Source organism: Corylus avellana, chromosome 10 (assembly GCF_965113065.1).
Source record: "Corylus avellana chromosome 10, dhCorAvel1.hap1.2, whole genome shotgun sequence".
NCBI classification, from domain to species: domain Eukaryota; kingdom Viridiplantae; phylum Streptophyta; class Magnoliopsida; order Fagales; family Betulaceae; genus Corylus; species Corylus avellana.
The window spans coordinates 12,471,362-12,493,383 of NC_142499.1; positions in this window are offsets into that span (position 1 = coordinate 12,471,362).

The window sequence follows — 22,022 nt, forward strand, 5'->3', positions numbered from 1 at the left end:
CTTCAGTGGTATTAGAGTCAAGGTTATGGATGAAGACAAAGAGAAAGAAAGTTCAGAGGAAGGGGAATTTAGGGATTACATGCAGAAAATTTTGCAAACCATCAACATATAGTTTAAGGTTTGGCTTCTTCTATTGCTTTTTTATAATTTGCATCAATTGGTTTCTGATCTAGAAGAAGAAGTTCTTAAAATTACTATGGGTGGGTTGCTATACACTGAAAATATTGAAATATTGAATAAGTCTTACATGTTGGAAGAAAAATATTGGAAAAACTTATTTTCTTCTACTTTTGAAGCATATTCTTCAGTTGATTTTCAAAGGTAAAGTTCTCCTCCTCCAGGTTTTGAAATTGTTAGTGAATTATCCCCAACCAAAGGTACGGCCTTTGGATCTTCAATGAAAGAGATAGTTCTAGAGTTGAAGGATCTGATTTTTTGGTCAAAAAAAGAAAAAATTGTATTTTTTTCACTATTTAGAGTCAAAAAATGAAGAGGACAACCCTTCTGGTCAACCTACGTCGTTTTGACCAACAAGGAAGGCACAAAACGTGCCCCTGAACTAGCCCCTGCAAACAACGTCGTTCCATTTAATTGCAATGACGTTGTTTTAGCGTCTGATCCAGAGGCGCATAAGCCCTCTCCACTAGACGACGTTGTTTCGGTGTCTCCAAGGGGGTGTGCACTCCTAATGTAGACCGGAAAGCTAAGAATTCCATAAAGAGGAGCAAGGCAAATGTGAGGGTAAAGGGTCTTCAAAAGACTGTACCAGCCAGGGGTGACAAGATAAGGTCACATGCTCGTAAAGGGGAATTGTTGAAGCAGCTACGAAAGCTGCCATTCGAATGGTATAGAGAAAAGGATACTCTTGGAAGGTCTCCATAGTAAAACCAGAGGTGTTCGTTCGCAACCCGTTCAAAGGCCGTTCGAACGGCCATATGTTATGTTATGTTTCAGTTTTCAGTTTTCGTACTTAGTTTTATTTTTATGTTCTAACCGTCCGAACAAAGGCATGTTCCGTTCGAATGGCCAACTGTTTTCATAGTTAAAGTCTAGTTTATTTAGGGACCGTCTGAATGGGGGAATGTCCCATTCGAACGGCCAACGTATAAGTCTAAAATGACTTAAATTCGTATTACTATTAGGGTTAGGAGTTTGGGGTCTACAAATACATGTTTATAGCCCCAAGAACATAGCCTTGATATTATTTGAGTTTTGTTCAATAAGATTACTTAGAGTTGAGTTTGTTCATGATTTTCCTTCAAACCCTAGAGAGTATCTAGCGTTTAAAGAAGCTTTCTTAGATCCTTTGATCGTATCAAGATCTAGAAATACCTATCCGTTCTTTATTGCTATTCTTCTTTGCAGCCTACTAAGTCGCGTTGCATCAGTTGATATCAGAGTTCTAGTTACTTTTCAAGAATGGGGAGGGGCAACCGTTGTGCAGACATGAACGAGGTGTACATGGGCATAGAAGTAGCACGTAAAGAGAAATCGATGATTCATTTGCAACACATGGAGGAACAACTCGAGGCTATGAGGGATCAACTCGAAGCCCTCACTACCCGATTATCCAACATGGGTGGTCACAACGGACGTTGTCGTCAACCAAGACCACGGTATGCGGGGGTGGAAGACAAATTTATCATTGAGAGTGAACCTGTCAATCCTTTTGCAGGGCACGGAGTGCGGAGGAGATTTCATACTACACAAGCTCATGCTATTCTATGGAAAGCATGTGTCAAGCTCAACACCCCGGAAGAGTTCCTTGTGACATAAAAAATAGAAAAATCCAACAAAAAGAAGGTGCCTAGAGAGGCGGCGGAGATTATGAGTCAATCAATTGTGGAGGAGGAAGAGGAATATATTGAGGAATAATTTTCAGTAGATTGGGCCTCTCCACCAATCTATGACACCTATACCGACGAAGAGGAGTCGTTAGAAAAGGTAAATCTCTCGTATACTATTGACAATTGTGCTAATGAGAGTTTTATACATCATGTGCTTGATGAAAGCCTTAAAAGTGAAGTCTTTGATTTGGAAGTTGATTTCTTTGGGGTAGAAAATATTTTATCAAATTCCCTTGATGTTAAGAGTTGTGATGATTTTTATACAATGAATAATTTGTTATTTAAAAGGGAAGAGGTCATTGATCCTTTTTGGGAGATATTCATGGTGCATGAACGGGAGAACATGTATGTAGTGACCCAAATAATTAATTAGGCTTAGAACATCTTAATTAGGGGATTAATTGGACTTTGGGTCACTAGGGACACCTAGAGGGGCATTTATGGCACTTTTGGATTTTGGAGCTACAATAGACGAACGCTTGTGTGGGGGACCACACACAAGCACTCGGCTGGCAACTGTACACGAGTGCTCATGTGGGGACTAGGACGAGCACTCATTGACTTTTATTGACCGCTGGTTTTTACTCGCGCGTGACACCTACACCTCTAACCCCCCTAAGCTATAGTACACGAGTGCTCGCTCCTGTAGTACCACGAGCGCTCGATCATTTCCTGTTATTCACCATTTTGCCCTCAGCCTCTTCCCCTAAAAATACCTACAACCCCATTCGAGTTTTTCAGCCTTAGAAACCTTGGGGAAGCCCTGCTAATCAATTTTGTGGAGAAGGAGGAATCTTCTTGGAGGAACTTGCTTGAGGTAATCTCTACCTTTCTTTCATTGAGGTTTTGTTAAGTTGCTTATTGCTTTAGTAGCTTAGTGCTAATACTTAGGGGTTGTAAGCTTCAACTTGTTTAGTCGTTCTTTCCATTAGACGTAATCATGTTATTAGAAGGCATCATGTTGGTTAGGAATTGCAAGAAACCCTTTTTTGGCCTTAGAACTAGTCGGAGGAAGGCTCGGGAAGCAAGTGGGTCAAATGAGGTTCTACCTAAGCCTCACTAGACGAATGCTTGTCCTTAGGTCGAGCACTCGACCAGGGTCGTTCAGGGAATGGCCTTTTTGGCCAAGCACCCAACGACCCCTGTTTTTGAGTCTATGGTTTGTTTTAGTGGACTTATGACTAATGGGAGGTTTTTCACAGATTTGGAGACCCCGGAACCCTTGGAAGGAAAATCGGAGAACCTATTCGACCCAAGTGAGTTTTAACTTATATAATGCTCGCCATTTATTTTCCTGCATTGCACGACTATTTTTGTGTACTAAAACATGCATATTTACAACTTTCACAGTATATTCCTTGCTGCACATGAACTCTAGCTTTTTGTGAAAAATGTGCTGCTTAACAAAGATAATGGCATTGAGACTTGTAAAAGCATGCATGAAAAATATGGACAAGATTAATTGTATCGTATGACATGGTACACCGGAAGGTGAGGGATAACGGCTATGGGCTTACTATACGTGTTAACTTTATGGTCAAATGTGTGTGTTGTTATATGGGACTTAGATCCAATGGTTGTTTCGTGATTGGCACAACCTTAACGGGCGGTCACTACAGTACGTACATCATTAGTAGTGTGGGTCACCCGAGGTCAAACTCGGTCGGACTGCTAGTGTTATGGATGGTAGCGTATAATGGTCGAGGCACCGGCATTATATTATAGATGCCTTGGGACAGTGTCAACCCTTTTGAGAAGGGGTATGTTGTGCCAAATACTACCAAAATTAATAGATAATATTTAGTACGTTTTAACTCGCCAGTGCATAAGATCAAAACAATAGTATAGTGCAGCAAGTACGAGGTCGATCCAACGAGGATTGTGATTTTGTTTTGAATTAATTAAAATATCAAATTCTCACAGATTTGATATTAAGAAAAATAAAAAGATATAAAGATAAAGTAAAGGTAAAGGCAAGGCTTTGATATCCACCACTAATTATATTCAACTAATATAACAATATGCCAATGCTTTGATCATGTTATGCATATCTAATGTTTGTCAACCTAAGGGCATGGCATATACTCCTTATGCTAGAGATCTCCCTAAGCAACGAGTTAGGCATGGCGTATACTCTAACTCTTTTCTTTTCTAAGAGATTTAGCATGGTGTATACTAAGTTGTTCCTTAGGAAAGCATATACTCTATGAAAATCGACAAACACATGAGGCCTAGGGCATGGGTGTATACTCCCAGTTCCCCATGTTGATTAACCCAAGAACTGCGGTGTGGATTCTTTTGTTACTTTTATTAAACCCAGGACTCGGCCATCCAAGTTGATTTAACTAACTAGTCCATACCACATGCATATGTTGATCAAGCACACACATATGAGGAATTCATGCAAGCATGTGTCAATCAAGTTAAATAGCACAACAAGATCATCACAAAGGCGCCAATATTGAAATATTAATTAAACATAACTAGGACTTCAATCTAGCCCTACTAAAGAAATTAGCTACACATAAAGTTGATGTTAAACATCTTCAAAAAATAAAATAAAAGAAAGGAAAAGAATAAACCCGAGACTTGAACTTGAAGAGCTCCTATTCTCTTCCGTACAAAGCATACATATTCTAGAGGCTTAAGGGTCTATTTATAGGCTTTAGAAGTCCTTAACAAACTAGTAAACCTAGGAATTTTGTAGGGTTTTAAAACCTATTACAATTAGGAGTTGGAAAACCCTAATATGGAAATATTAGCATCATGGCCGCAGCTTTGAGGTGTCTCCTGCGCAGGGGTGCGATCGATCGCAACCCGTGTGTGCTCGATCGTACGTCTGCGATCAATCCTCTTTTGTTATGCGCTTGATCACTCATGGCCTGCTTCGTGCTGTGTCTTCTCTGGTACTGCGCTCGATCGCAGGTAACCTGCGATCGATCGCAGTGTCAGGGCCTCCCATTTTTCCCCTCTTCTCACTTTGAGCCCAAATCTTCCAGATTTACTTCATTTTCTTCCAAAAGACTACAAAAGTATGGAAACCACAAAAATGAATTAAAATGACCTGATTAACTAAAATCAAAGGATTAAAACATGCAAGTTAAGGGTTGAAAATATGAATATTTTAGCACTTAATAGGGTAATATCTCGGGGAGACCATACTGTTGAATTATCACTATCACTCATAATTGTAAGTGTTAGTTCTTGTGTTGGCTTAATTTAGTTTTAAAATGCAGAGGCTACTGTTTACGGGCTCAAACACTGATATAGAATGCTCAGAATCCAATCTCCACTGTTCATAATGTAGATTCATGTGTTATGAACATCCTTACGAAATTTCAGCTCAATCGGACCACAAACGCCAATCGATCGGAGCTATTGATCAAGACTGGACAACATTTCCAGAATGCAGTTTCACCCATGTCCGGACATGCCTTCCCTGGGTCCGGACCGCATTTCCAGAAACTCAAATTTTGCTCCGTAAAGCCCAGTCTGGATGGCCCATTAACATGTCCGGACACCCTGTACCTTTTAGGCCAAAAAATGTGATTTTAAGTGGGTTAGGTCTAGAGTTTTGTCGGGGGTATATATACATCATTATAGAAGAGAGAGGGATGAATTTTCACCCCCAAAGAGTTCGTCGGAGGCTGTGCTAAGAGATCATATGTAGTGAGCATTAAATTGAATTTCTTAGAGTTTTAGTTATTCCTTTGATAAATCTACGGTTGAGAAGTCTATTGGAAGGGTCCGGTAAAGGAGAATCATGTTGAAGAAGATTGTGAGCAAGGAAACGAGTTGTAGGCTTGTCGATCTTACAGAGCCAAGGTCTTGCAAAGGGTTGTAAGTGTTCTTAGTGTTTGTAATCTCTGGATAATCTTTTGATAGTGATTTTCTGGGTTTGGCTGCCCCGGAGAGGTTTTACTTTTAGATCGGTTTCTAAAAGGTTTCCTCTTCGTAACCAAAATATCTGTGTCTGCCTCTTTATTGCTTTATATATTTTGGGTGATTGAATTGTTTATTGCTTCATAATATTAATTTCGCATAAATTGTGATAAACAAGTTTTTGGAGTCGACATGGCGTTTTTCAATTGGTATCAAAGCGGGTTCACTCTGTTTGGATTAAATTCTTGAGTGAGATCTGTTGACTTCTGTTTGCTATGAATACTTCTCAAGGGGAATATGATCTTATAAACTCCTTCAACAATTTGTTGGAAAAATTCACTCTTTTGAGACATCAATACACAAATTGTTTGGGATAGTTTCAAGATCTTAAACATGTGAATGAATCTATTGTTACTAAATTGTCTGAATCACATGCTTTAATTGATTCTTTAAAATCTGAAAATTCTATTTTAGGTTCTAAAGTTGATTTGTTAGAGAATAAATTAAAAGAGTCAGAAACTCAATTGGAAAATTTCTCTAGCAATTCCCTTGAGAATATGTTACATACTCAGAATTCTGATTATGATAAATCTGAGTTAAGTTTTGATTGTCATGTTGCTTTGTCTTCTAACAATGATTCTACTTCCAAGACAATATTTGTTGAATCAGAAAAAGTAGAAGACTCTTTGGTTAAAAGAGAAACAGCAGCTGCCTCGACCTCACAAGGTAAGAAAGTTAAGAAAATTCATATTGAACCTTATGTATCTTACCCCAAATATAGAGTCGTCCATCCTCCTAGGAATCTACCTCCTAAAAGGTTTATCTCTACTTGTCATCATTGTGGAAAAGTTGGTCACATTCGACCCAACTGTTTTAAATTGAAACTATGAGTGCATAAAAATAAAAATTCTGTTTCTAGGAAAGATTATGAGGGTTTGGTAATGATGATGGGAGGTGTGTCTAGAGTAGACAAGTTTGAAAATGTTCATGTCTCTACACCTTCATTCAAGAAGGTTTGGGTTAGGAAGGATTATACCATTCACCCATTGAGGGGGAGTGGTAGTGATCTCACCTAAAGTTAGGTGAGTCAATAACATGCCTAGGATTGATTGTTTTGCTTCTTTTTGAATATCCTAGAGCGTGTTATTTTTCTTTGCTTTGCATTTTTTTTTTTTTGTTTTTTTTTTTGTTTTCTAGTTTATGCATTGCAATTTTTTTTTGTTGTTACACTTTTTGTGTGAAGAGTGTATACATGTTTGTTTTGAGATTCTTGTTATGAGGCATATTCATAAAGGATTTTTCAAGAAATTCATATGTTATGATCTTTGAAAGGCTTATAGATGAGATGTTGTGTGCGGACCACCAAGATTTTTGTCTACTTGCTAATCAAGTGTTCATGAATGTGAAATGTCTTGTGAAGACCTAGAAGTAGTTATTAAACCAAATCATTATTTTGTAGTGGGACCTATAAGATGTGATGAAAGTTTAATGCTAAAGGACATTCATATATTGCCTGTTGTAATCTCAATTCAAGCATGTTGTTTTTTTTTTTCTTTATGCATTGCATTTTTGTTTGTTTTGCATTTGTTTTCGTTTGTGTGCATTTCTTTTGTGAAAAATTTTAAAAAGACAAAAATATGTTACTTTGATTGTTTTCTTTTCTTTCTTTTGTCTTATGCACCTAGATAGTCTATTAATTTCTCATGTTGCTTTTTATGGATTTAATTCCTTGCGTCTTGGAATGTTCTTAATATGCATGAGATGAAAATTTGTGTCAATGGACTTGTTTTTGTGGTTACCTAAAGCCTGAGCTTATGTGGTACATTTTGCCTATGCTTTATCTCTTGTGCACATTTAAGCTTAAATTGAGGTTTTGTTTCACTTTATTTGTGAGGTCTGTTAGGTAACCATATGAGGTTTTTGACTAGTAATATTTTTCAAATTGACCATATGCTAGTTGAACCTAGGGCTTAAAAATTCCTGCTTTCACTTTTATGGTAAGCATCAAAAGTTTAAGGACACTTTTTATAACAACCTAGATTTTAAAACTCTTATTTAAATAATATTAAATAGATTAAAAATATAATTAATAAATTAGAACAATGATATGTGGATTAATGATGTTAAATAACTATTTAGTGTTAAAGGTATATTACATTGATTTTTGACCTCTTATGTATATTACTTCAATTCTAAAAATTTAGCTTCACTAATATGTTTATGGGCATAATCAAACCCAATCTAGTGAATAAATTATTTATATTGGTGTTTAGCGAAGTCATAAATTAATTTGAAGCTTTTCAGTTTTTTAGCCTAAAAAGCAGTGTCTTAATTTTCATACTGTCTAAATGAGATTAAAACTGCTAAAGAAAGATACCAAGGCTAGCCACCTTTGTTGAAAGCTTAAAGTCTTCTAGTAATGATGGTTATAGTAAATATCATGATTATAATGATTTAATAAGACAAGTGGCCAAGTGGGAATGCAAATAGTTAAAGCCTAAGTTGAATTGGAAACTTTGTATAGGCCAAAAATAGACTCAAAAGAACTCGGATGAAGTCGAACTAAAAATATAAAATGTTTGTCTCGGAGTCCTCTATCTACTCCCAAAATTTCATGTCAATCGGAGTAGTTTTGGACATTGAAAAATGGATCGGAATACACTGCAATCATTTTGAACGAAAATACTATTTGGTATAGAGCATGAAATATGGACTAGGTTCATTCTTTTGGTTAAATCCATCTCAACCCTTAGATCAAAGGTTTAAAAATAAATCCTAACCATTCATTCTCTTATAAATAGAGCCTAAGCTATAGTCACTTTCACTTGCTTTTCATTTACAATCTTAGAACAAGTAAAATTGTTTGCTCCTCCTTTCATTTTATTTCTTAGTTCTAGTCAAAAACCATATAGCCTAAAATCTTTCTTGTAGTATTCAAATATTTTTCTAAACTAGCTACCTAGAGAAGATTTGGTGGAGTTTTACTTCTAAGGATTTTTGGGTAAGTGTTTCTTGTATAAATATCATGATTTATTGCTTTTATCACTTGTTCTCATTTAATTGTTTAAAGACCCAATAAGCGTATAATGTAAAATAAAGTAATGGATACAAGTGAATTAATAATAAAGAGTTAGTGGACAAAATCAATTAAGGACTTATAATATTATCTATATATTATTTACTTTACAGTATTTACATTCAGTCATTTCTTTTATGTCATTTAAATTTCTGTTCATATTTCTGGCGGTAAGGACCATTTGATCTCATCCCCGAAATATGCATTATTTACATTCAGTTATTTCTTTTATGTCATTTAAATTTCTGTTCATATTTCTGGCGGTAAGGACCATTTGATCTCATCCCCGAAATATGCATTATTTACATTTAGTTATTTCTTTTATGTCATTTAAATTTTAATTCATATTTTTGGCGGTCATCCCCAGAATATGAATCCAGTATTTACATTCAGTCATTTCTTTTATTGTCATTTAAATATTAATTCATACTTTGGTAGGTACGGACCATTGGTCTCATCTCCAAAATATGAGTCATGTTTTATATATATTATTTATAATACTAGTTTGTATTTAGTGATACTGGCCATTAGCCTCGTCACCAAAAATGAATTCAGGCATAAAGCTAGTTATAAGTAACTATCTTAGATTAATATAATAAAATGAGTAAGTAAAGATGAAGTGACGGATAATAAATAAATATAAAAAGATGAGGGTCTTTAAACAATGATATTATTGGAGAATGAACTAAGTATTGTTTGTATGTATGTATTATATGCAGAAGTGGAGCAGAATACTACACTAAGGAGTGTAAGTATGAATATACTTACTGAGTACTAGCTTTGTTTTATTGTTATAGGAATTCTTATTTTGTCTTATTGATATAATTTTGCAATACAACTGCTGCATAATGTGTCTAATAAAATGGGCTGATAAGATAGCCACCTTAAGAACAAGCTGGGTGGATTGCCGCGAGGAACTGTCGGTATCTCAGTGGATGGGGGTATATAACCGTCCAACAGGCCTAATATATAACTAAGCTGGGACGGTGTAGTTGCCAGCACCAAACACGTAAACCTCTAAAGTGTGAGGGACATAACGGACGTAAGCGGGCTGAGAGCTCATGAGAAGAGGTCTGAAGAAAGATTATCATAAAACACAAACTAATCTGTCATTACGCTGCATTCACAACTCATTCATTATTATATATTTTAGTCTTTAATCTTATTTGTTCAAACTAGTCTTTTTAGTCTTTATATCTAGGAAAATAGATTACTCACTTGTTTGCCTATGTAAATATGATAACGTCATCTTTACATAGATCTTGATGCAAGGATAGAAAGTGAGGACGATGGTCCTTTTACTGGTTTTGATGGTTGATAGACCATCTGCTGCAGGATTTATGCTTACTCTATGGAGCAAGTCTCATTTATGTTAATCGCTTTTATTATGTATGGTGATGTGTGTAAACTTAATAGATATTACTATGTTAATTTAGGTGCCGTCTGTAGCATATATTTGGTACACCTAGTGTGTACATATGTTGTAATGAAAACCATGCTTCTATTTTATTTAATAATATATCACCTCGAGGTATTTCAGTCAACTCAACTGTGTTGTGTAAGTTATTCCTAGGTCATAGAAAAAGAAAAAAATATACGTACTCCGCTGTAAGATTGTATTTTCTAAAGTTGCAGCGTCACGACTTCGATATTTGCTAGTTCAAATATCAGGGCGTTACACTTTCTCAAAGAGAAAAATAAACAAAATAGTGAAACAAATAAAATCAAAAGATCATATTCCAAAAGGAATTTATTTCACTGTGTCAAACTTGTGCAAAATGTTTTACAAAGAGAAATGTATAGGATAAGAGTGGCTAGGCCCTAGTATGATAAGGTTTGACTTTTGATTTGATGTGCTTGTCAAAACCTCATGGTGGTGAAACTTTCTCCTCATTTTGTAAGTTGACCATTTTTCTCTTTGAATGGCTTACACACACACACACACACCAAACAAGCATTGGTTAAATGGAACTTTGTGTCTTTTGCTTGGGCTAAGCAATATGAGTTCCTTGCCATTTTTAATCTCATGTATATTTTGCATATTTTGAGCATGTTTGGGATATTCATTGTTGAAATACATGAGTCGTTGATGTGTGTATCATGTGTGTTCATTTGACTTTCGAGGGGGAGAAACATGTTTTGCATTTCCAGTTTCTTGTTGTTAATTCAGTCATACATTGAGGGGGAGTTTTGCTGATGTTTCTTTGTGATCATGCATTCTACGTCATTTTTTTTATCATGAGTTTTATTTATGTCTTTTTGTTCCACATATGCCTTGATGTATTTTGTGAAGTGTTTCAGGAAACATGAAGACCTTTTTACATTCTATGACAAAAAGGGGGTGTAAATATGGGGAGATGATGGGATTGGCTCGGCATTTTGGTTTTGTCACTGAATTGCCAAAGGGGGAGTTTGTTAGTTCTTGTGTTGGCTTAATTCCATTTCAAAATGCAGAGGCTACTGTTCACGGGCTCAAACACTGATATAGAATGCTCAGAATCCAATCTCCACCGATCATAATGTAGATTCATGTGTTATGAACGTCCTTGCAAAATTTCAGCTCAATCGAACCACAAACGCCCATCGATCGGAGCTGTTGATCAAGACTGGACAGCATTTCCAGAATGCTGTTTCACCCATGTCCGGACATGCCTTCCCCGGGTCCAGACCGCATTTTCAGAAACTCAAATTTTGCTCCGCAAAGCCCTGTCCGGACAGCCCATTAACCTGTCCGGACACCCCGTACCTTTTAGGCCCAAAAATGTGATTTTAAGTGGGTTAGGTCTAGGGTTTTGTCGAGGGTATATATACATCATTATAGAAGAGAGATGGATGAATTTTCACCCCCAGAGAGTTCGTCGGAGGCTGTGCTAAGAGAGATCATATGTGGTGAGCGTTAAATTGAATTTCTTGGAATTTTAGTTATTCCTTTGATAAATCTACGATTGAGAAGTCTATCAGAAGGGTCCAGTAAGGAGAATCACGTTGAAGAAGATTGTGAGCAAGGAGACGAGTTGTAGGCTTGTCGATCTTACAGAGCCAAGGTCTTGCAAAGGGTTGTAAGTGTTCCTAGTGTCTGTAATCTCTGGATAATCTTTTGATAGTGATTTCCTGGGTTTGGCTGCCCCGGAGAGGTTTTACTTTTAGATCGGTTTCTAAAAGGTTTCCTCTTCGTAACCAAAATATCTGTATCTGCCTCTTTATTGCTTTATATATTTTGGGTGATTGAATTGTTTATTGCTTCATAATATTAATTCCGCATAAATTGTGATAAACAAGTTTTTGGAGTCGGCATAGCGTTTTTCAGTAAGCATGTATTATATCTATATCATTCATGGATAACTGTCATGACTGAACTGTTGCATTCTTTACCAAACGGAGTTCATCACTAAAAAGGCATGGGTATTATGTGCATTAACTTTCACTAAGTCCTTGGACTTACTCCTTACTTTTATGTTTTTCCCCTCCATTATGAATAATTGCACGGTTTAGCTAGCCTAGAAAAGGATGCCTATGGACCTGACTTGGGTGATTGCTCACAACCTGATCTGAGTTGTTTTTGAAGACATGGACCCTGTTTGGCTGAAATCCATGTGGGATGATGGAGGAACCACACATGAGGAAATGATCGAGATTGTCATCTCTTTGGGATTACTCAAACTTAGGATTTGATCTTTTTATCTTTTTGTAAGACAATTATCTTATGGTTTCTAATATGTTATGACGGTTTGTTGACTGATACATTTGGTGACTTATTTATATGAAGAGGATATTATGTGTACTATGGTGTATGAACTTGTGGTTATTAGTTATTGCTTTCCATACCTATAGTTTAAAATCTTCCGCTGAATTGTCTCATATAGGAGAGGTTATGATCCCTGAGTCTTGTCCCATAAGGGACAGGGCTAGGAGACAAGCAATTAGAAAGCTTAAGGGAGTTAAGCATTGCACAACCTACAAAAAAAAAAAAAAAAAGCATATCTTGCCTTGGTTGTTTTATTTGATAGGGATTCCTACGAATTTTGAAGTATTTATCTTGAAATTAAATTGAAACCTCATGATTGTATGCTAATTTCACTTTGCACTTATCAAAACATATGATGTCTCAATTGTCCATTTATGAGTGATTTGATTTTGGATTCCTTTTTGATTGAGATGATGGTGTTTGTCTTGTTAAGTTTGCTTATGAGTAAGAACCATGGTTTGTATGAAACTTCATTCTTGTTAACAACATAATGTTGTAATGTTTGTGGGTATCATTCCTCTTAAGCCATCACGAGACTTCACTCGTCCACTAGGGATGCCTAGGGGTTTAACAGGCTTGTTGCATATGCTAAATGCAATCGTCTCTCCCACGATAGAGGACTTATGTTTCTTGATTTCATTTTATTTTTCGTTTTGTTTTACTAAGGGACTAGCAAAATGTAAGTTTGTGGGTGTTTGATGTGTGCCAAATATTGCATATTTGGACCCCTTAATTTACATTGGCTAATCCTTTAGCTGTATCGTAATCTAATGTTTTGTGTTAGTTTTGTGTTTTTAGGTTGTTGAAGAAAAACTGATGCTTTAAAGAGAAATATGCAAAGTTTGGAAGAAAGTTGGAAAATCAACCTTTCAAAGTAGGATCGAGTGCACCAACCTGCGCTTCAGCGCATGTGAGCTCGATTCCAGCTGGGTTGTGCTCGAGTGCACCCACGCCCACAAGACAACATTAGAGCCCAAGCGCTGTGCCGCAGAGGAAGGAATGCAGGCACGAGTACAATCGAGCGCACTGGCCATGCGCTCGTGTGCACTCGCGCGGTCAGATGGCGGCAAGACTCCTTTTCCGAGCTAGATTGGGATTTCAGACTTCTATTTGGATTGGGAAACAGACCTCCAAATTTCCTAGGTTTACTAGGATTTCTAGGACTCTCCTAAGCCCTATAAATAGACCTCTAAGCCTTGAAGAAAAATGGACAATCCTGGAGAACAAAATTCCACAGCTTTTCTCTTTTTAGTTTAGTTTTTCTTTAGGGTTAGGTTTTATTTTTGATAGAGTCATGTGGGGCTAAATTCTCAACTAAGGTTGAGAATGGAGCATCATCGTTGAAGAACAACATTACTTTCATGTAAGTTATTATTATTCCGATTTTATTGAGTTTAATATTTCAATTGTTTTACTTCTTTTCAATATGTGAAATGATTCTTGGATATCTTTTGTGATTCAAGGATACACTTGACGATTTGAGATAATTTCACATAATTGATTGCTTTGTTTTATTTGCCTAAAAATTGGATATCCCTTGTGATTTGTGATGAGTGCCAAATATTGCATATTTGGACCCCTTCATTTGCATTTGCAAGCCTTTAACTTTATTATTTTCTGATATTTTGGTTAGTTTTGGTGTTTTAGTATTTTGTAGGTTGCTAAGGGAAAAATGTGCCTTTAAAGAGAAAAATGCAACTCATTCTATCAATTCTTGGGATTAAGACACTTTAGGGAGCATTGGTAGCAAATTTGGATCGAGCGATTATTTGTACCCGACGAATCCTACTAAAAAGGCCATATCTAGAGTTGTAGAACTTGAATTGAAGTGATCTTGGTGTCATTGGAAAGCTCACTCAAAGATCTATAAAGTCATGTTTCATAAGAGTAGGCTAATTCCGAAGGTAGTGCGATCGAGCACACACGCGCCTATCGAAAGTGGAAAGTGATGCATGAGGGCGATCGAGCGTACCTCGAGTGCGATCAAGCGCACCTCGAGTGCGATCGAGCACACTCGGTCAACCTGGTAGTGCTGAAACCCTAAAATTAGCTTATAAATATCATTATTTTCTATTGTAAACATACGGAGACGCGCCCGGGGCACCGTGCTTTGTCAATTTTCGTGTTTTCTGGGTTTTTGGAGCTTTGAACTCCAATTCTTTTGTAAGTATTTGATTTTATTGAAGTTAATTTAGTTTTTTATGATTTATTTTGTCATGAGAGGCTAGATCTTCAACGAAGGTTGAAGATGAAGCTTCACCATTGATTAGTTTTATGTTTATATGTTTCGTTTGTACAACTTCGTCGTTTAATGTAATGTAAGTTCGTTTCAATTCAATTGAGTGACAAAATTGTGATTGATTGTTGTTTATAAATCGTGAAAACATTGGATATTCACTGTGTTTCATCCAACAGATGCATTGCATCTTTTGGTTTACTTTGGATATCCATTGTCTTTTGTGCAAAGCATGGACACATTGGATCTTTTGAACTAAACTAGATATGCATTGCTTTTCGTAAATACAGATGGATTCATTGATTTTTTCAATAGGATTTTATAAAAACAAAAGAACATGCATGAGATTTTATTGAAATTCGGATGTATGAACAAACATAATTATAAGTGATTTGATTTGGTGAGGTGGATTATGAAAACCTTAGTGTTTTTATCATTTGATTTAATTTTAGTTTTTATTTAGATTACCATTTTGCACACACAATGCGAAACTAGGTTAAGATAGGATTAGTTTAGACAGAAATCTATTTTTGCAACGCAATTCCCTGTAGATCGACCTCACATTTGGATAAGCTGTACTACACACGACTCATGCACTTGTAAGTAATTATAATTTGCACATCAATTTGTTCTACGGATACATATGGTGTTTTGATTGAAATCGGATATCTTTTGTGATTTACGGATACATCTAATGATTAAATTGAAATTGGGCTCCTTTTGTGATTTGTGCAATGAATGGATACATGGGATGATTTTGATTAACTTTTAGAAGCATAGTAAAGCATACATATGATTTAATTTATGAGAACTTTTGATTAATATTGATAAACACAGGGTATGTTGTTATGATTCGGTGAGTATGCATTTACAAACCTTAGTACTTTCTTTTGTTCTTATCTTATTTATTTATGTTTTATCTTTTAATTTTCAAAACTCAAAAATCAAACCTCTTTTGGAACTAGGTTAGGATTAAATTAGTTTAGTTATAATTTGTTCTTCGAAAACACAACTCCTTGTGGGTTTGACCTCGCACTTGCAAAACATTATATTGCAAACGATTCGTGCACTTGTGAGTATATTAAAATTTGCACAACAACTAACATACCAGCTGTCTTCATGGACATGATGAACAGAGTCTATCATGACTATCTGGATCAGTTCATCGTGGTTTTCATTGATGATATCCTCATCTACTCAAAGACGTCTGAGGAGTACGAGGAGCATCTACAGAAGGCATTAGAGAGGCTTCGAAGAGAGCAGCTCTATGCTAAACTCGAGAAGTGCGAGTTTTTGGATGGATAATGGACACATAATCTCTGGAGAAGGTGTAGTAGTAGACCCGGAGAAGGTCAAGGCGGTAGTAGAATGGACTAGGCCAACTAGCGTATTTGAGATTTGGAGTTTCATAGGACTCGCTAGTTAGTACTAACACTTCATCAAAGATTTCTCGAAGCTGTCAGGACCACTTACTGCACTGACTAAGAAGAATGCTTGCTATGTTTGGACGAACGAGTGTGAGAAAAGCTTTCAAGAGTTGAAGAAGCGCTTGATAACTTCTCCTGTATTGGCATTACCTACAGAATCTAGCAATTTTGTAGTGTATAGTGACGTCTCTAAGAAGATATTAGGGTGTGTACTTATGCAAAACGACAATGTTATTGCCTACACTTCATGCCAACTGAAGGTGTACGAGCAGAATTATCCTACATACGATCTGGAACTGGCAACAGTTGTGTTTACTTTGAGGATTTGGAGACATTATCTGTATGGTGAGAAGTACGAGATCTACACGGACCATAAGAGCTTGGAGTACTTCTTTACTCAGAAGGAACTTAACATGAGGTAGAGGAGGTGGTTGGAGCTGATCAAGGATTATGATTGCGAGATCAATTATCATCTTGGCAAGACTAATGTAGTGGCAGACGCGTTGAGTATGAAATCAACAGTGGAGCTCGCCGCCCTTGGAATTTCCTAACCCTAACTGGTTATGGAGTTCGCTAGGATGGGGCTAGAAGTAGTAGGAGAGGGTGCACCTGCACATTTGTGTAACCTGGTGGTTCAATCAGAGTTACTCGCAAGGTTTAAAGCTACTCAACTAGAGGACCTTGAGTGTGCTAAGATCAAGCAATTGCTAGGAGAAGGAAAGGCACATGAGTTGTCTTAAGGATGATGGGTTGCTTACCTACTTCAAGTAAGTGTATGTTCCGGAAGGCGGAGAACTAAGGAAGGAGATTATGAGTGAGGCTAATCATTCTTCGTATACCGTGCATCCTAAAAGTACAAAGATGTAGAAGGACGTGAAAGAGTCGTATTGGTGGAACAATATGAAGCAAGACATTGCGAAGTTTGTGGAACAATGTCCAACCTGCCAACAAGTGAAGGCAGAGCATCAAAGACCGGCAGGAACGCTCAAGTCGTTGTTGCTTGTACCAAAGTGGAAGTGGGACGAGATCGCCATGGCTTATATTGGGGATACCCAACGCACCCACAGGAGAATATTCCATTTGGGTAGTAGTTGATCGTCTCAGGAAGAGTACTCACTTCATTCCCATGAAGGTTAAGGATTCGATAGACAAGTTGGCCATACTATATGTCTAGAATATAGTCCGATTACATGGAGTACCATCGGCATTCGTTTTAGACAAAGACTCTCACTTTACCTTGAGGTTTTTGCAAAGCTTGCAGAAGGAGATGGGGACGGAGCTTATGTTTAGCACTGCTTTCCACCCACATATAGATGGTGAGTCGGAATGGACTAACCAAATTATGAGGACATGTTTCGGGCTGGTGTACTAGACTTCAAAGGTAGTTGGATTCAGTACCTACCTTTGATCGAGTTTGCTTACAACAACAGCTATCAGGCAACTATTGGAATGCCGCCTTACGAGGCGCTTTACGGAAGTAAGTGTCAGTCGCCCTTGTATTGGGATAACGTTGGGGAAAGGCAGACATTAGGACCTGAAATGATTCAAGATACATGAGACAAAGAGCTTATCATCAAAGATAGGATGAGTGCAGCCTAGAGTCGGCATAAGAGTTATGTCGATAATCGGAAACGTGTTAAGTGCCAAAATATTCATATTTTTAGCCCTTAACTTACATGTTTTAATCCTTTAGTTTTGGTTAATTTATGCTATTTTACTTCATTTTTGTATTTTCTTTGTTTTGTAGGCTTTCGGAAGAAAATGAAGTAAATCTGAAAGATTTTGGCTCAAAGAGAGAAGATGGGAAAAATGGGAGCCCCTGACACTGCGATCGATCATAGGTTCCCTGCGATCAAGCACAGTACCAAAGAAGATGAAGCACAAATCAGGCCATGAGCGCTTGAGCCCACAACAGAAAAGGCTCGATCGTAGGTCTGCGATCGAGCGCACACTGGTTGCGATCGGTCGCACCCGTGCGCAGGAGACACCTCAAAGCTGCAGCCATGATGCTAATATTTCCATATTAGGGTTTTCCAACTCCCACTTGAAAAAGGTTTTGAAACCCTACGAAATTCCTAGGTTTACTAGTTTGTCAAGGACTTCTAAAGCCTATAAATAGACCCTTAAGTCTCTAGAATAAGGAGGCTTGGAAGGAGAAGAATTGGAGTTCTTCAAGTTCAAGTCTCAGGTTTATTCTTTTCCTTTTTCATTTATTTATTAAAGATGTTTAACATCAACTCTATGTGTAGCTAATTTATTTAGAAGGGCTAGATTGAAGCCCTAGTTATGTTTAGTTAATATTTCAATATTGGCGCCTTTGTAATGATCTTGTTGTGCTATTTAACTTGATTAACACCTGCTTGCATGAATTCCTCATATGTGTGTGCCTGATCAACATATGCATGTGGTATAGACTAGTTAGTTAAATCAACTTGAATGGCCGAGTCCTGGGTTTAATAAAAGTAACAAAAGAATCCATACCGCGGTTCTTGGGTTAATCAACATGGGGAACCGGGAGTATACGCCCATGCCCTAGGCCTCATGTGTTTGTCGATTTCCATAGAGTATATGCTTTCCTAAGGAACAACTTAGTATACACCATGCTAAATCCCTTAGAAAAGAAAAGAGTTAGAGTATACGCCATGCCTAACTCGTTGCTGAGGAAAATCTATAGCTTAAGGAGTATATGCCATGCCCTTAGGTTGGCAAATATTAGCTATGCATAACATGATCAAAGCATTGGCATATTGTTATATTAGCTAAATATAATTAGTGGTGGATATCAAAGCCCTACCTTTACCTTTACTTTATCTTTATATCTTTTTATTTTTCTTAATATGAAATCCATGACAATTTGATATTTTAATAAATTCGAAACAAAATCACAATCCTCGTGGGATCGACCTCGTACTTGCTGCACTATACTATTGTTTTGATCTTGTGCACTTGCGAGTTAAAACGTACTAAATATTATCTATAAATTTAGGTAGTATTTGGCACAACAAGACGCCTGCTAGAGTTTGACATAGGCGATCATGTTTTCCTCAAGATATCTCCCATGAGGCATGAGGGGAGTGATGTGATTTGGGAGGAAGGGGAAGCTTAGCCCCCGATTTATTGGATTGTTGTGCAAATATCTACCTAAGTTAATAGGTAAATAATTGTTCGTTTTACCTGCAAGTGTACAAGGTTAACTTAGTAGTATATGGTGCAAGTACAGGATCATTCCCACAAGGATTGCTGAATTTTTGTTTAAAAATAAATTCCTTAAGTAAAACAAAGATTGATTGTCTAAGTGATAATAATAAAAGGTAGGGCTTTGATATCCACCACTAATTATATTTAGCTAATATAACAATATGCCAATGCTTTGATCATGTTATGCATATCTAATGTTTGTCAACCTAAGGGCATGGCGTATACTCCTTAGGCTATAGATTTCCCTAAGCAACGAGTTAGGCATGGTGTATACTCTAACTCTTTTCTTTTCTAAGGGATTTAGCATGATGTATACTAAGTTGTTCCTTGGGAAAGCATATATTCTATGGAAATCGACAAACACATGAGGCCTAGGGCATGGCATATACTCCCGGTTCCCCATGTTGATTAACCCAAGAATTGCGGTGTGGATTCTTTTGTTACTTCTATTAAACCCAGGACTCGGCCATCCAAATTGATTTAACTAACTAGTCCATACCACATGCATATGTTGATTAGGCACACACATATAAGGAATTCATGCAAGCTGGTGTTAATCAAGTTAAATAGCACAACAAGATTATTACAAGGGCGCCAATATTGAAATATTAACTAAACATAACTAGGGCTTCAATCAAGCCCTACTAATTAAATTAGCTACACATAAAATTGATGTTGAACATCTTTATAAAGAAAATAAAAGAAAGGAAAAGAATAAACCTGAGACTTGAACTTGAAGAGCTCCTATTCTTCTTCTTACAAAGTATATCTATTCTAGAGGCTTAAGGGTCTATTTATAGGCTTTAGAAGTCCTTGACAAAGTAGTAAATCAAGGGATTTCGTAGGGTTTCAAAACCTATTACAATTGAGAGTTGGAAAACCCTAATATGGAAAGAAAGACATTCTGGCCGCCACTTGATGTGTCTCATGCGCACAGGTGCGATCGATCGCAACCCGTGTGCGCTCGATCGCAGGTCTACGATAGATCCTTCTTCTATCATGCGCTCAACGCTCTTGGCTTGATTTGTGCTTGATCTTCTCAGGTACTACGCTCGATCGCAGGTACCCTGTGATCGATAGCAGTGTCAGAGAGCTCCCATTTTTTCCATCTTCTCTCTTTGAGCCCAAATCATCTAGATTTACTTCATTTTCTTCCAAAAGCCTACAAAGGTATGAAAAACACAAAAATGAATTAAAATGACCTAATTAACCAAAACCAAAGGATTAAAAAATGCAAGTTAAGGGCTGAAAATATGAATATTTTAGCACTTATCATGGATCTTTCGAGATCACTCATGCAGAGTTGCCTTACCCCCATACTTGCTGGGAACACATGATGTTTTCAATGTCTTGATGTTAAGAAAGTACATCGCTAACTTCGACGTCATTGTGTAATATGAGACATTGGGAATCAAGGAAGGATTGACGTACGTTAAGGAGCCGGTGAAGATCATGGATCGAAAGGAGCGAGTGCTACGTACCAAGACGATTCCTATTGTTAAGGTATTGTGGCATAACCATGATGTCGAGGAAGCATCATGGGAGGCTGATGTGGTCTTTTTGTGTCCAAAAATATCAATAATAAAATTAACTACTCGCAATAGAAAAAATCCTTATAGGATAGAGCTATATAGACTTATAGAGTGTGTCGAACCTCAAGGACTACGTAGGCATTGTTATCAAGCTTTTCAAGATTAAATATAACTCAATCTAAAATAGATTGTTTTGATTTTGTTTTCTAAAAATAAATACATAAAAGTAAAAATAAAGATAAAAAGTGATGAGAGATAGAATAAGGGTTGATTTCACCACTAACCACATAACAATGGTCAACCATAAATTAATAAGGGAAAATCATATTATGCATATAGGGCTCGTCTCACTCGAGTAGTCAAGAAAATACCATCATTTAAGAAATAAGTATAATCCATCTTTGGTTGGCACGGACCGACCACCTAAATACTAAGATGCGGTACGCTCCGTCTTCCCTAGGCATGGACTATCTAATTCCTTAATAGGCTACATACAATCAAGGGAATGGTATAACCTATCTTCGGTTGATACGAACTATCTACCTCACTTACATTAAACTAGGGGTTAGTACAATCCGTCTTCCATGGGCATGACCTATCTAATCCTCTTGATCATGTGTTAGTTAAAACCATTGTATAACAATTATTCACATAATCACAGAAAATATGAAGGATTGAGTTCAATCAATATAAAAGAGTTTCTAAGACAAGAGAAGAATTTCATCATGATTGAATATAAACATTAAAAGCAATTCTTACAGTTATACAACTATCATGCACATAGAAAAACCCAAATTAATATACAACATGGTGCTGGGATGGCCAACTGCCATGATCTTCATGGGCTACATCAACACCCTATTTCGAATTTAGCTGCTCATCATGGTGCTGGGATGGTCTCCTGCCATGATCTTCTCATCTTCAACTTGTTAGGCCTTAAAGAAGATAATTTATGTCTAAAACTAAGCACACCTTTCTCTTGAAGTTTGAGGTCTATTTATAGGGAGCAAACAAGCCCTAGAAGCCCTAGGAATCCCAAAAAAAATCGTAGGTTAGTCTCCTAGTCCAAATGGGAGACT